Below are 9,539 nucleotides of genomic sequence, written 5' to 3'. Positions count from 1 at the left end.
GGGGGCGGGACCGATCGGGCTGGGTGGGAAAGCGGTCCTGCTCTCGCCCAGTCCCCGACGCCTGCAGCAGCTCGGGCGGCTCCCCGCGCTCGGTGGGCGCTGCAGGCTCTGTGCGGTGGGCATCTGGCTCCCGGCCACGGGACCCTGGCCTCCCGTGGTTCTGGGGCGCTCCCGCGGTGCGGGGTGCACTCAGGACTGGCCAAGCACTCGGATGGGCTGGCTTACTGGCTCACTGTTGTCGTGGCCGGAAAGACATTGGGGTTCATAAAGGGAAAAGAGGGTGGGTGCCGCTGAGGGAGAGGGTGAAGGGGGTGTGAGCGCTGCATACCGCCGCCGCCTCGGTGATCCGCTCAAGGGGGTGGCCCTTTTCCCCACCCCACCCAGGCCGGTGTGTAACCAGTAGGATGTCCAATACTTAACGCACTACGACCCAAGGGGAAAATTTAGTTAGAAAGGCAATGTCTTAGATCTGTCCAGTATTTCACATTTTGCTCTGTAAGCAAACCGACTTCCAAGTCCTCTCCATTGACAAGTCTTGCTTTTCAAATTTTTACTTAATTTTCTTGAAGTCTTCAGTTCTACAAACGTTATCAAAAACGCACTGTGTACTACCCAAGCCCCGGGGGATGCAGAATTGACTAAGGCAGTCTGAGCACCAAGGAATCCCGTGAGAACAAACGGAGGACATCAGCAAAGTGTGTGCCAGGCAGGGGAGAGTGAACACCCTTGCCTGGAGGGCCAGGGAACACAATAGTGCCTGAGTAAGGCTTTGAAGGATAAAAGGAGAGCTCATTCAGGTGAGTTAGGCAGAGAGAAGGAAGTAGGATATTCCAGGAAGAAGGAACAGCAAAGGTGTGGTCAGTGTATTCTTGCCTGTGAACTCAAGGAACATCCATTTTAAAGATTTCAACTTTCCTTATTTAAATTTAAATTGGCTCTAGTCCATTCCTCAACCCTATCTTTATTGCACTTCAAGGTAGCTTCTTTCAAAAAAGGTGTCCTTAAAAATCAATTAATGACAGATCATCTCATCTCTTCTGTAGATATATGATGAAAGCTAGGGATACCCCAGTGACTGCTCTCAGGATGACCGCAGCCCCTCTTTTCACGGTCATTCATTCCCCCTCTGCCCAGGGCCTCTGGAGCTCCTGTAGCCTCTGGATGAGCGCAGGCCAAGCCTTGGAAATTTTCTTTCTGGACCTACTTTTCTTTGGAAGCATCTCTAGCTCATGTTCTCCTGGTGACACAGGTTAAGTTACGGACACAGATGGCACCTGGAAGCACTGATTTCTGATTAGGAAGCTGAAGTGGAAGTAAGTCAGGGTAGTGGGCCAAAAGCAAACGTCTTCACTTCAAAGCTCTGAAAGAACTGGGATCCTCAGCCAGATATGAAACAATGACAGTTGTGTAGGGTATAGACACAGCTGTCAACTGCAGTATTCTCTGGGGGAGGAGAGAGGCTGGGTCCACGGAAAAGTGCTGCCTGACCCTATCCCCCTAACCTTGGGATCAGACCTACTTAGGACTTGCTTTTTCATGTAAATTAGCTGGCTGTGGTCCTTTATTGAATTAATTTTATTTTATTTTTGTGGCCCCACTGCACAGCATGCAGGATCTTAGTTCCCCGACCAGGAATTGAACCCGTGCCCCCTGCAGGAGCAGCACAGAGTCTTAACCACTGGACCACCAGGGAAGTCCCTGTGGTCCCTTATCACAGAATACTCACGGTCCCTATAAAGTTGTAGTTTGGAATTATCTGAGTATGCTCAGACAATCATCCATGCGGCTTTCTACAATTACAAAACGCTTTCTTCTGGCATTTCATTGACTGATTACTCATCTGAAAATGTTTTCTATCTTTATCTCTGGCTCGCAGTGTGTGAACTTACTTATCCTGGGCAAAAACTGGCCCATTCTCCATATGGTACTGAGCTCTGGACCAGAGTCAGAAGATACCTACCATGGGATGTGTGCCCTCAGTCAAATCCTTAGCCCTTGGAGACTTAATTCCATCAACTGAAAAATGGGAATGATGGGAATGAAAATTCCCACTGCAAAAGGGTTTTCTTTAAATTGAGATATTAGGTGAAATAATAAATTTTGCAAAGTGGATAATTTACTGCCTGGCATATAACATACTCATATAGAAATAGCTATTGTCATTTTCCACTGTAATCTGTACATGAGGGGTAACGGAACCATCTGCTGTTTCTCAAGGCCCACGGAAAAACTCCATAGGCATTTACTGAGTGCCAACAATATACCAGGCGCTCTTCTAGACCTGGCCACATGTGGCTCCTGAGCATGTGAAAGGGGACTAATCCAAATTCCACTGGATTTTGAAGACTGTGAAAAATAAAAAGGTAAAAGTCATTAATTTTCCATATTGATTCATATTGATTGCATGTTGAGCTGATAATATTTTGACTATCTTGGGTTAGACAAATATATTTAAAATTATATTTTGTTTCATTTTACTTTTTATTTATTTTTTTTGTTTTACTTTTTAAATGCGACAGCTAGAAAAGTTTAAATTGCTCTTGAGACTTGAGTTCGTGAAGGGCACTGTTGTAGACACGGGTGAGATGACATGGAGCTTCTGCTCTAGGGAGGGGAATGAATTACTAGACACATGAGACAGGTACTTGACCATTGTTGTAAGGGATAAAAAGAAATAACCTGGGCAATAGGAAAGAGGAGTATGCGGGTAAAAGATGTGGAAGAAAGTGCGTTATAATAGTAGTGGGGTTTTGTCTACCAGTCATCACAGGACGTGGTGTCGTTTTTGCTTTGTTGACATCAGTCGTAATGTGGTAGGGAGCCCTCTTCCTTAAGTGGTCAATCAGGAACAAGCTTTTAAAAGGTATCAATTCTCGATGTAATCAGAAGGGACTTAAGAAGTTGTGACACACTTTGCAAAGTAGTTGCACCAATTTTTACTTTCAGCAGGAAATTCTCAGAGAGCCTGCAGAACCCTACTCTCCCCATAACTGAGTTTTTCAGACTTTTAGTTTATGAAAGTGGGTGTCAACGGTGTCTCACTGTGGTCTTCATGTACATTTCTCTGATCACCAGTGACAATGGACATTTCATCAAAAGCGTTTCCCCACCTGGGTTCTTTTTGTGACGTGCCTGCTCAATAAATCCCAGCTGCTGCCGCCGCTGCTGACCAGGGACCACACTTTTTTTTTTAATTTAATTTAATTAATTTATTTTTGGCTGCGTTGGGTCTTCCTTGCTGCGTGTGGCCTTTCTCTAGTTGTGGCGAGCGGGAGCTACTCTGTTGCAGTGCTCGGGCTTCTCACTGCGGTGGCTTCTCTTGTTGCAGAGCACGGGCTCTAGATGCGTGGGCTTCATTAGTTGCGGCATGCTGGCTCAGTAGTTGTGGTGCACAGGCTTAGTTGCTCCGTGGCATGTGGGATCTTCCCAGACCAGGGCTCGAACCCGTGTCCCCTGCATTGGCAGGTGGATTCTTAACCACTGTGCCACCAGGGAAGCCCCAGGGACCATACTTTGAGAACCACTGCCCATAAAAAAGATTCCCCTGTATGTTTCACTGAGTTTTAAAGTTTTGTTTTTGACCTTTATGTCCTTGACATTACCTCTGAAAGTTAAACATTTTTATAGGTTGTTATCTCACCACACTTGGAGTTTCCTGGGTTATAGGGACGTCTTTTGTTCTAAGCAGACAACTCTTGGTGGGTTCTTTGATGGCTTCAAGTCACCAGAAAGACCAAGCCGTGGTCAGAGGGTTGGAACTTTCAACTTCATCCTCTGTCCTCTGGGGAGGGGAGGGGGCTGGAGACTGAGGTAATAACCAGTCATGCCCACATGAGGAAGCCTCCATCAAATACTTAAACGATGGAGTTCAGAGAGCTGTCAGGTTGTTGAACACGTGGAGGTGCTGGGAGGGTGGTGTGCCCAGAGAGGGCATGAAAATTCTGTGTTTTATTTTTTATATGGTAAATATCAATAGACACACCCACATAAATAACAATTCTTCAAGGTCTTCAAACATTTTAAAAAGTGCAGAGTCCTGGGGCCAAAATCTTAAGAACTGCTGACCTAGCAAAAATTATAGATCAACACAGGAACACATGTAACATCATATATTCAAACTATGTGCTTGTAACTCCAAATTACATTTTCCTGCAAATTATTTTTTTTGAATAAAAATTTCTACCAGACTATATATCATGTTTCTGTAAAACATGTTAGGGTTTCCCAAAATGTTTGATTTTGGATAGATAACTCTCTGAAGCCATTTCTTGCTTCAGAAATGAAGTATTTGTTTATTAGTGTCCAGGAGTGTACAGACGCCACAGAATCGCTTTCACATTGTCAGAACTGACATTCAGGAAGCCTGTACTAAGTAGTGTACACACAGCCATGACCATTCCCAACACTAACATTATCCCGTTTACAGAGAAGGGAGCTGAGATTTCAAGTGATTAAGTACCTTGGCCACAGCCATGCAGACAGAAAGGGTGCAGCCAGGGCTCAGACCCCAGTCCAATGCCCACCCTGGGAAACCTAAGGCATCGTTCTCAAAGAGCGGTCCTTGGCAACAGCATCACCTGGGAACGTGTCAGGACGGACGCACCTGCACCACATCTGCAGAATGAGAACTGTGTGGGCGGAGCCCAGCACTCTGTGGTTTAGCAAGCGCCAGGTGATGGTGATACACGCTCAGGTTTGAGACCACTGCTGAATGACGCCCCTCTCCCCCTGGAGCCGGCCATGTGTCTCCATTTCTGCTGCTCCGTGAGCTTCTCACCTCACCCTGTGAGGTCAACAGGCAGATCTTATGTTTATTTAATAAACGAAGAAACAGAGGCTCAGGGAGTTTTAATGACTTGCCCAAAGTCATCTAGTTAGTTTTGGAACTGGAACTTGATCCCAAATCTTCGGTCTCTTAATCTGAAGCCACGAGTAGCACCAACAGGGAATCCAGGGGCAGTAAGGTCAGAGCAGTAGCCGGAGACCTCATTTCGCTGCCTTTAGTCAAGGGGGAGAGAACAAGCACGGGTCCCCTCCAGGGTTCTGGCCCATTGTAGCCAGACGCTCACTGTGATGGCAGCCTCTGGGGCTCCATGTCGTCTGTAGGCCGTTCACGGTGTGCTAGGATCCGCAGTGCATTCAAGACCTTAGTGCTCACACCCTGAGACCGTGAGTTACACTCATCACCACAGGAGTTAGACACACACAAAATCTGGATGCAGGTGTAGTTTACCATAGTGTCACCTTCTGATTTCCACCTCGTCACATTTCTCCGTCATCCCATAGCACACAACCCCCGCGCCCACCGTGACACCAATGCCTGGGTGGGGGGAGCCTCGCCCTGGTGCAGGCAGCACCCAGGCGCCTGTTCTGTAGAGCATTTTAAAATGATAATAAAACCCAACCAAAATTTCCAAACACTGTCAGTGACAGATACTCCTCCCAGAAGAAAACCTCTCTTGTTGGCCTAGAAATGGTGTAGTTTCCCATTTTCACTACTAACCTTTTGTGAAAATGAATAAACAGGAACCTCATTCAAAACAACTGCAGCCTGAACAGGAAGAAAATTACCTCGCATCTCCAGCAGGAAGATGGTTGTGACTTTACTACCCAGCAGAAGGGAGGAAGAATTCCTCCTCGCCTGGCAACAGCCCAGCCAATGAGAAGCCACTACACTTCAAACTCCCAGTTTCCTCCAATGGGCTCTTAGTTCAGAAGAGCCCCTCCCAGTTCCCCTACTCCTCTATAAAATACATTCCGCTCCTCTGTTCCTAGGGCTTGCCTCTAGTTCCCCACGGGTGGCAAGTTTTGAATTGCAATTCTTTACTGTTCCCAAATAAACGCGTTTTGCTGGTAAAATAACTGGCTGTTTTATTGTTTTAGGTCAACACGTTTCACAAACATTATATTTTACATGGAAGTTAATTCCAAGACCTCCCAGTTATACAGTTGGTTCCAGTGCAAACGCACTCAGCTATAAAAAGTTCACGTGGTTCAGAAGTATAGATCTTGCTTCAGGCATGGTTCAGTCCAACCCCTGCGGCACTGTGTCCTCCTGCATTTAAAAAGTATATTGGACGTAAAAAAAATGTGGGCTTGCCTGGTGGCGCAGTGGTTGGGAGTTCGCCTGCTGATGCAGGGGACGCGGGTTCGTGCCCCGGTCTGGGAGGATCCTGCAGGCCGCGATGCGGCTGGGCCCGCGCGTCCGGAGCCTGTGCTCCGCGGCGGGAGAGGCCGCAGCGGTGAGAGGCCCGCGTACCGCAAAAAAAAAAAAAAAAAAAAAAGAAAAAAAAGATAGTAAACCATGACTGTAAACACAAAGAAGTAGGACTTGAACTTCCATTACTTCACTTGTCATTCTACGTCAGCACTTATGTTTAAAATTTAAAACAATGAAAGAGAGCAGTGAGAACTACAAGGTGAAGTATTTTTGTTAAAGTGCAGATTTTAGTTTGTACATTAAAAATTTTACTAAAGTTGATAAATATCATTAAAATTGAAATTTATTCATCTTTTTGAATGTTAATTATTAGTTTTAAAAGAGTGGATTAAGAAACTAATGATTACCGGGACTTCCCTGGTGGCGCAGTGGTTAAGAATCCGCCTGCCAGTGCAGGGGACACGGGTTCAATCTCTGGTCTGGGAAGATCCCACACGCCGCAGAGCAAGTAAGCCCGTGCACCACAACTACTGAGCCTGCGCTCTAGAGCCCGCGAACCACAGCTACTGAGCCCACATGCCACAACTACTGAAGCCTGTGCTCTAGAGCCCGTGTGCTGCAACTACTGAGCCTGTGTGCCGCAACTACTGAGCCTGTGCTCTAGAGCCCATGTGCCGCAACTACTGAAGCCCGCGTGCCTAGAGACTGCTCCGCAGCAAGAGAAGCCACCGCAATGACAAGCCCACACTCGCCACTAGAGAAAGCCTGCGCGCAGCAACAAAGACCCAACGCAGCCAAATAAATAAATGAGTTTATGTTTTTTTTTTAAAAGAAGAAACTAACTATTACTAATGATAATCACATGATTATAATCAGAAATACTTCTGCCGACTAGAGGAGGGTGTTAAGATAATAACCCACCCTGGGCATCAAATGCCCTTGGGAGCCCCTGCGCACCACACTACTGGGTTTCTACTAGTTGTAGAAACAGTCCACCAGCCTGTCCCTCAGCTTGAAGAGCAGTACAAAATGCGCCCCCCCACGTCACCCAGAAAACATAGATCAAGTACTGAGCTAATGGCTTTTTAGTTGCAATCTTCCTGAGACAATGGACTTTTGTTATTTATTTAACCCATTTGCATGATGCCCTTGAAGATGGTCACCAAGGTCCATCTTACAGGGACCTGTAGATGGACGTGAACAGTGGTAGCAACAGAGTGACACTGAGGATCATTTCTGCAAGGCTTCGTCAAGGTTTCCTGACCTCAGTCCCATGGCAAGTGGGGGTCAGATTCCCTGAGCATGGAATTGTGGGGGTCTTGTGGGGCGCTGGGTGTCAGCGCACTTGGGGGGGGGCCTGGGTGGTGGAAGTGAGGAATTGCAGGTGCAACTCAGTCCCCCAATCCTGCTGCTCTCCTGTCCCTGAGCTATGAAGTTCACATATGTTGACTTCAAATTCCAGCTGCACGATTTCTAGCTGTATAAATTTGTTGAGTTGCTTAACGTCTCTGTTCTGTGCTTTGAAAAATGGAGATGACGGGGACTTCCCTGGTGGTCCAGTGGTTAAGAATCTGCCTTCCAATGCAGGGGACCCGGGTTCTGATCCCTGGTCGGGAAACTAAGTTCCCACATGCCACAGGGCAACTAAGCCCTCACGCCGCAACTACTGAACCCATGTGCCACAACTAGAGAGCCCGTGCTCTGCAAAGAGCCCACGTGCCGCAATGAAAGATCCTGCATGCCGAAATGAAGATCCTGCATGCCTCAACTAAGACCCGACGCAGCCAAATAAGTAAGTAAATAAAATAAAAATTAAAAAAGAAATCCAAGGGCTTAGCAGATGAAGAATTCTCAACAGGGTGTCTGAGCTGAATGGTGAACCACAGGGGTACTTTCACAAACACAGCAGGCCATATTCTGCTAAGTGCTTAGAGGATGAAGAATGGCTATTAAAACTAGCCAAGTTAGCACAGATTAAAAAAAAAAAATGGAGATGATGCCGCTGTGCACGGTGGCTGTGCATATCCACTGACTGCACGTGCTCCTCTAACATGGCCGACATACGGCATGTCCTCAACGGCACACCAATTCTTTTCATCCTGTGCATATTTCATGAAGGTTAATGGGAAGGATGATGGTGCTTTTGATGAAATATATTAAAGATGAGCAAATTACCAGTTTATGATAAAAGTCAAAAGTGTAAATATTTCTATAATTTAAATAGTAATATGTGAGCAATTACCTTCTGTCTACTGATAGGTCACCGATGTCTAAAGGTCACATATTGTTATATAGGAAGAGTGACCTTGAGACTTGCCAGAAGAAGCCAGTGACCTTGCTTCAATTAAATGCACAAGATTCTCACATTCATTTCAGGCTTGCACATTTATTTCACTCACATGCTTCTTACGCTAGCTGATAGATAATAATAATAAAAACCCTGCCAGCAATAAGTAGAGGGGAGAGAAAAACCTTCTGGTTAAACTCAATCCATTAATTCTTGATCAGACAGGCAGGTCCATAAATTCATTTTACCTTCAAGGACCCATTGGTAACTCTTCTTCTGTCACTTTATTATTAACATTGGGAGGTGTGATTTGGAGGGGAAAGAATGACTTTGAAGTCCAGGCTTTCTCACCCAAACAACCTCTAGGCTTTCTGCCTCACAGAGCTGAGATAAAGCATTCCCAACACAGCATCCTTTTTCATGGGGACTTTTATACAATATAGAAGTAACTTTTTAGGGACTTCCCTGGTGGCACAGTGGTTAAGAATCTGCCTGCCGATGCAGGGGACACGGGTTCTATCCCTGGTCCGGGAAGATCCCACATGATGCATGTGCCACAACTACTGAGTCTGCACTCTGGAGCCCGTAAGCCACAACTACTGAGCCTGCGTGCCTAGAGCCCGTGCACCGCAACAAAGAGTAGCCCCCGCTCGCCGCAACTAGAGAAAGCCTACATGCAGCAACAAAGACCCAAAGCAGCCATAAATAAATAAATAAATAAAATAAATTTAAAAAAAAAAAAGAAGTAACTTTTTAACGGAGAACAGATCTTGCTTGTTTAACTGTGCTCCCTGCCCTGGTGGTATTTTGTCCTGGGCCAGAACTACCCAGTGTAAAAAATTAATGGGCAGAATTAAATAGAGTTGGGAGACCAGAATGGGGAGCTCGTCTGCCCTGCAACAATGGCAGAGCCCAACAGGAAGAAGGACTCCCCTTCTCTCCAGGCAAGGACTCAGCCAATGAAAAGCCACAGACTGCCTACCACAGCCCTCCCGCCTCCCTCTTCCTCTCCATAAAAGTGCTCTTTCCCTCACCATGCAGGGCTTCCACGTGGCTCACCACCTCTCTGCTGATCCTGAATAAACCCATCTT

Source organism: Monodon monoceros, unplaced genomic scaffold (assembly GCF_005190385.1).
Source record: "Monodon monoceros isolate NGI ecotype Baffin Bay Population unplaced genomic scaffold, NGI_Narwhal_1 Super_Scaffold_19, whole genome shotgun sequence".
In the NCBI taxonomy this organism is placed as follows: domain Eukaryota; kingdom Metazoa; phylum Chordata; class Mammalia; order Artiodactyla; family Monodontidae; genus Monodon; species Monodon monoceros.
The sequence above is the reverse complement of the archived record's forward strand: the minus strand, read 5'-3'. Positions refer to the sequence as shown.